Here is a 5634-nt window from a genome sequence, read left to right as displayed (position 1 = left end):
GAACCTGCCACAAGTAATGCAGGGAGACCGTGGCAGCCGATGTCCTGATGCTGCACGGGTTGTGCAAATCCATGCAGGAGATCCAAAAAAGAGGGCCACATCTCCCAAATACAAAGGAAGGCAAAACCTCCCATGGTCCACAACAATCTGACTGTGGGGTAAAATCCCTTCCTGACCCCTAAAGAGACCTCTCCTCCTTTGTAACAGCATGATAGCATATAACTTACCAAGGTGTTTGCTGTAGAGAGGCTATAGACAAGAAGCTGAACAGGAGCCAGCAGCGTGCCCTTAGTGCCAAGCGGGCGACTGGCATCCTGGGCTGCATTGGCAGGAGCGATGCCAGCAGATCGAGGCAGTGATTCTTCCCCTCTATTCGGCACTGGGGAGGCCATATCTGGAGTCCTGTGTCCGGTTGTGGGCCCCCACTACAGAAAGGATGTGGACACATTGGGGAGAGTGGAGCGGAGGACAATGAAAATGGTTTGGGGGGCATGGAGTACACAACTGGTGAGGAGAGGCTGAGGGAACGGGGCTGATTTATCCTGCAGAAGAGAAGACAGAGGGGGATTGAATAGCAGCCTTCACCTCCCTGCCGGGGGGCTGCAAAGAGGATGGAGCTGGACTGGTGTCAGTGGGGCAGATGACAGAAGGAGCAATGGGCTCAAGCTGCAACAAGGGAAGTTGCAGTTGGATATTAGGAAAAACTTTCTCACCAGTAAAGTATTAAAGCACTGAAACAGGCTACCCAGAGAGGTGGTGGACTCTCCATCCTTGGAGGTTTTGAAGACTTGAGTAGACAAAGCCTTGTCCGGGATGATGTAGTTGGGGCTGGTCCTGCTGTGAGCAGGGGGCTGGACTGGATGTGACCTCCCAAGGTCCCTTCCAGCCCTCGTTGTCTGTGATTGTAAGGGGCTCTACCCCTGAACAGAAGCCCCACAGAGTGGTTTTATCATAGAAATCATTCAACTGAAGGCAAGTCAAGTTTCTCCCTGAGCCCCTGGCACCATACAAAAGCACCGATCTCTCTTCCAGACAGAAAAATGGCTGGTATGTAAACAGAAAGCCAGCTGGGCTGTTCCGGCATGTTCGAAAGTAGCACCACTCCAGATTCAGCTGCGAAAGGAGCCCGCATTGAGAAAAAGACCTGTCAGCCGCTTCCTCCTTTCTTTATGCGTGCCGTATATTTTCCCAGCACCTCCCTCCCCAAATTGACTAACAAAGACCTCGAGCGCACAAATGACGTTCAGACCCGGCACATCTATTTCCTGAAGTTCGACTGAATCTTGCATTATTACCGCACAAAAGTGAGAGCACTCGATAGGACTGAGTTCAGAGCAAAGCCGCACAACACGGGAACATCCAAGTTCAGCAAACGGTCAAAGCATTCCCTTTAAAGCAAAGGCAGCTTCACTCTTACTCGCAGTCAAAGCTACTTGCTGATATAATCCCTTCCTTTAAGTGGGGGAAAGATGCCTTTAAAAGCCTCCTATGAATTGGATTGATACCCCTACAAGGACACTTGTACAGTCGATAGCATTGGAGCGCCGAACTGCCTGAGGCTGTGCTGCTGTTAGGGTGACCGTACATCCCATGCGTGGCATGAACAGTCTCGACAGCCTCCCGAGCATCCTGTCTGTCTAGTCAAGTGAATGCTTGTACCCTGTTTTCAACAGGGGTGCAGCAGCACAGCACTTTCCAACCCATGGGGCACAACAGAGGGGTTGCCAGTCCTCCGGTATCCCACAGTGCTCGGCGTGCACACCACCTTCACTTTCCAGCACTCTGCACTCCCTTCTTTCCATGTATCTGGTGTGCCCAATGCTAGCAAAACTCAGTGTGCGGGAGAGCGCGGTGGGGAATTAGCAATGTCCCTATTGATCAGTCCAACCACTATCTATAACCTTCCTGTGTCGCGGCGGCAGGCGTTCGGCGGCCCCATAGCACTTTACTGAGATTATTTATGGATTTTCCTGGTTTCATTTTCTCTCTTGTTTATGCAGATTTGCACCGTTAATATTTTGGCTGGGCTCCATTTTCAGGTGCTTTGCTGTATAACATACTTTGCAACATGCTGCATTCGCTTTTTAGTTCTCCTGTCTCCTGGGTCTCATCGGCTTTATCACAAGAAACAAAGCTACCTAAATATAGCAAGGATGCACACATGCTCTTTGGCCCGGAGGCCTTCTGGGCTCCCGGCCTTCTCTCTTCGTGCTTTTGGAGTGAGCGTTATGCATGGGTGGCTGGTCAGCAACGTGGAGCAAGCCTGCTTATTTCAGTGGACCGTGGGAGGGTGTTAAATCCACTAATACCACCGTGACGAAGTGCACACCTAAGAAACAATTGGCTCCGTATTCTGTTATTTTGCTGTATTAAGGGCTCCTGTGCCCGATGGTTGCAGTCTGCCATAAGCACCAAAGATGTGATTTGTTTAGCCAGCTCATGAACTCCACATTTTTGCAGGTGCTAAAGAGGACAGGTGAAAGATAATCAATGCACAATAGTGCATTTGCTTCTGTAGTGTCTTTCGGGCCATTTTTCACACAGCTTTTTGTTTTTTACCGCTCAGTAGTGTAGGAAGCGAACGTGAAAGCAACCGTGCAAAATTTCACTAGCACCTTTGCCACGATCCAAGAAAGCAATTGGGCATTTCTCGTCAGCTAAGCTGGTCTGATTGCCAGCCAGATCTCATTACCCTTTCCCCTGTGGAGGATGTTTTTAGAGATGGGCCCAGGCTACCACCCGGGTCTGTGCACTCCTGCTGCCTGGGATCAACCTCTGAAGGCTTAGACTTGCATCTAATTTTAATTGCACTGTACATGGAACGGTAATTAAGGAGGTCACTCTTCCCTTCACCATGGAGTCTGTTGCTAATCCCGGTGTTGCAGCTTGTGGCACAAACAGCCTTAGCCTCAGCCACTGACACGACAGCAGCGCTAATGCATCTCAGCACTGTGCTTCCCCTGCCCCAAGAGTGAGAGCCTTATTAGCTGCTCTCTTGGAAAAAAAAACATCTTCTAAGTAGTTTGTTAGGCAGCAAGAAGCAGCAAATAGGCCTCTGCTGCTCATTAGCACAATGGAGATACGGATATTCTTAGATCTGCGCATCCCCCCCAGCTATCCCATGGGGCAAAGCTGTGCAGCCAGAAGTGAGAGAAATGTCTGAGTGTAGGAGCACTCCTCTGAGCCCCGAAAATGTAGCTGGTCATTCTTCCGACTTCAGTAGCCAACTGGTGAAGCGTTACTTTCATATCTCACGTGACTGGTGAGGAGAGGCTGAAGGAAGTGGGCTGATTTAGTCTGCAGAAGGGAAGACCGAGGGAGGATTGAATTGCAGCCTTCAACTCCCTGCCGGGGGTTGCAAAGAGGATGGAGCTGGGCTGGTCTCAGTGGGGGCAGATGACAGGACAAGGAGCAATGGGCTCAAGCTGCAGCAAGGGAAGCTGAGGTTGGATATTAGGAAAAAACTCTCATGGAGAGGGTAGTAAAGCACTGGGACAGGTTACCCAGAGAGGTGGTGCAGTCTCCATCCTTGGAGGTGCTGAGGACCCAACTAGACAAAGCCTTGGCTGGGATGATGTAGTTGGGGCTGGTCCTGCTCGGAGCAGGGGGTTAGACTAGATGTGACCTCCTGAGCTCCCTGCTAACCCTCACTGTCTATGACTCTATGATTTATGTGTGCTTGGACAGGTTTTTCAGCCACAAAAAAGTCTGTTAATCTCTGCTCCCTTTTTCCCCCCCTACTGCAAAAAGTTCCCAGCCGCTGGCTGCATGTTTCAGATGTCCCGTTAAAGTTACGGGGCATTCTTCATGGAAAAGGAGATTCTCTGTTAGAAGATAGCACCTACTTGAAGGCAGACAAGGTTATGTGGGTGAATCCAATATCTTTTGATCGACCAGCTCCTGCTTCAAAACAATTATGGAACTGGGAAGCAGGTAGGGAAGCTTCCCTATTAAGCCTTCTGGCCCAGCATTGCTGTCGGGGAGGGTACGTGGTGACCTATTTAAAATGAATTATTAGTGTTGGTTTATTTACTAATAAAAGGGCACTTCTTGGCACCCTTGCTAACTAACTGAAGGAGCAAATGGACATGGAAAATGAACCTGACCTGCAGAATGAGGGCATTCATGTCAGAGCTTTGGGGCAGGTTGGCAGAGCCCCGTGAGACCTGCTGCTGCACCTGTCTCAGGGATGAAGAGGACCAGGGCCTTGGTCTGCATATCTGCTACCTTTTCACCACCTAAAAATTACATAAGGAAGAAGCTGTGCAAACACTTTAGGACATCCTTGGGCCCTGAGTTTCTTCTCAGTCAAATAAGAAAAATAAAATGTCCTTTCTATTCGCACCCCCTGGCTCACTGCACGTGTTTGGGTGTGTGCACTGCTGGAGTTTTGCATACACCCCCATTCATCCACTGCATTAATTCCAATCTCGGTTCAGCATTTGTCCAAGAGACAGTGGCACCATGCTTGCTCCTTTCCGCAGACTGATATACTGCTGTATTTCTTTATGCAACCATCCATCTTTCCTAGCTATTTAAGTTAGCTGTGCTGTGCTCGCCGGTGTTACTGTGTGGAGAAGAACCCCTTTGCCAGGTAACATGGTTAGGCTCTTTAGAGCCCAGATTAAAGTTTCCTTAGCTTTTAAGAGCATTTAGAAAATATTCAGGGGCACCAATCCAGCCTTGACTCCGTGGTACTCTTTCTCTGGGCGAGCTGACAGCGGGTATTTTTAACCCGAGGGCGCTATCTGAAATGTCAGCAAAAATAAATCTGGATAGTCCTGAGGAATGACCAAGCGCTCTGGCAGCTCTGAAATTCCAGAGGGATTACTATAAAGTCTAGCATTACACCACTTGGAAGTTCCTCAATTTACTTGGAAACGGCATCACATTAATTAGCATTCCGCTAATTGCTGTTTTGTATAAATATAGTGTTCTTTAATACCAACACAGTCACAGGTTGACATATTTAGATCATTGATATCGAAGTCATTAACGCCTCACCATGGCAAACCTATTCTCAGCTAGGTCTGCAAATGGGATTCTCCTGAGCCAATCAATCTCACTAAAGCCCTGAGCCTAGCCTGTTGATCTTTAGCCACTGAATGGCTACCGCTTTCCAGAAATGTGCTTGCATCTGTCAAAATTATAAGCAGCTGGCAGCCATACACAAAGGTCATATTTGCTGCTAGTGTGAAAATAGTATCCTAGGACAAGAAATGCTATTTAGCAGCATATCAAGTTGGAGTTTGCTATTAAAGGTGCAGTGCTGTGTGTGTGTATCAATTCATACACAGAGACGCATCCTCATATGTCAGTTTTTATATATATATATATATATGCATATGTGTGTGTGTGTGTGTGTGTGTGTTTTATATATACATGTATACATAATGTGAGAAATATTATATATATATACACACACATATATATGCAGGTATATATGCATATGTATATGTGTGTGTATATACACACACACACACACACACATATATGCATATATACATGTATATGTATATGTGTGTATATATATATAGATATATTTGGGAAACATATATATACACACACACACATATATGCAAATATTTGCATGAGTGTGTGTGTGTGTGTGTGTGTGTGTGTATATATATATAT

General features: G+C 47.4%; 1 long non-coding RNA gene across 1 annotated transcript in view; it reads right to left on the bottom strand.

The window, feature by feature from the left end:
• LOC109288351 overlaps positions 1–1698 on the bottom strand; it is a 10570-nt gene extending 8872 nt beyond the window's left edge. Inside the window, exons 1-2 of the long non-coding RNA XR_002095110.1 lie at positions 1688–1698; positions 868–879 (exon numbers count right to left, since the gene is read on the bottom strand). This is a non-coding gene — a long non-coding RNA (uncharacterized LOC109288351). The remainder of the gene's footprint in view (positions 1–867; positions 880–1687) is intronic.
• Positions 1699–5634: the final 3936 nt, after the last annotated feature.

This window comes from Gavialis gangeticus, unplaced genomic scaffold (genome assembly GCF_001723915.1).
Source record: "Gavialis gangeticus isolate Ggan-Ray unplaced genomic scaffold, GavGan_comp1, whole genome shotgun sequence".
In the NCBI taxonomy this organism is placed as follows: Eukaryota; Metazoa; Chordata; order Crocodylia; family Gavialidae; genus Gavialis; species Gavialis gangeticus.
This window is presented reverse-complemented; position numbering and strand designations above follow the sequence as displayed.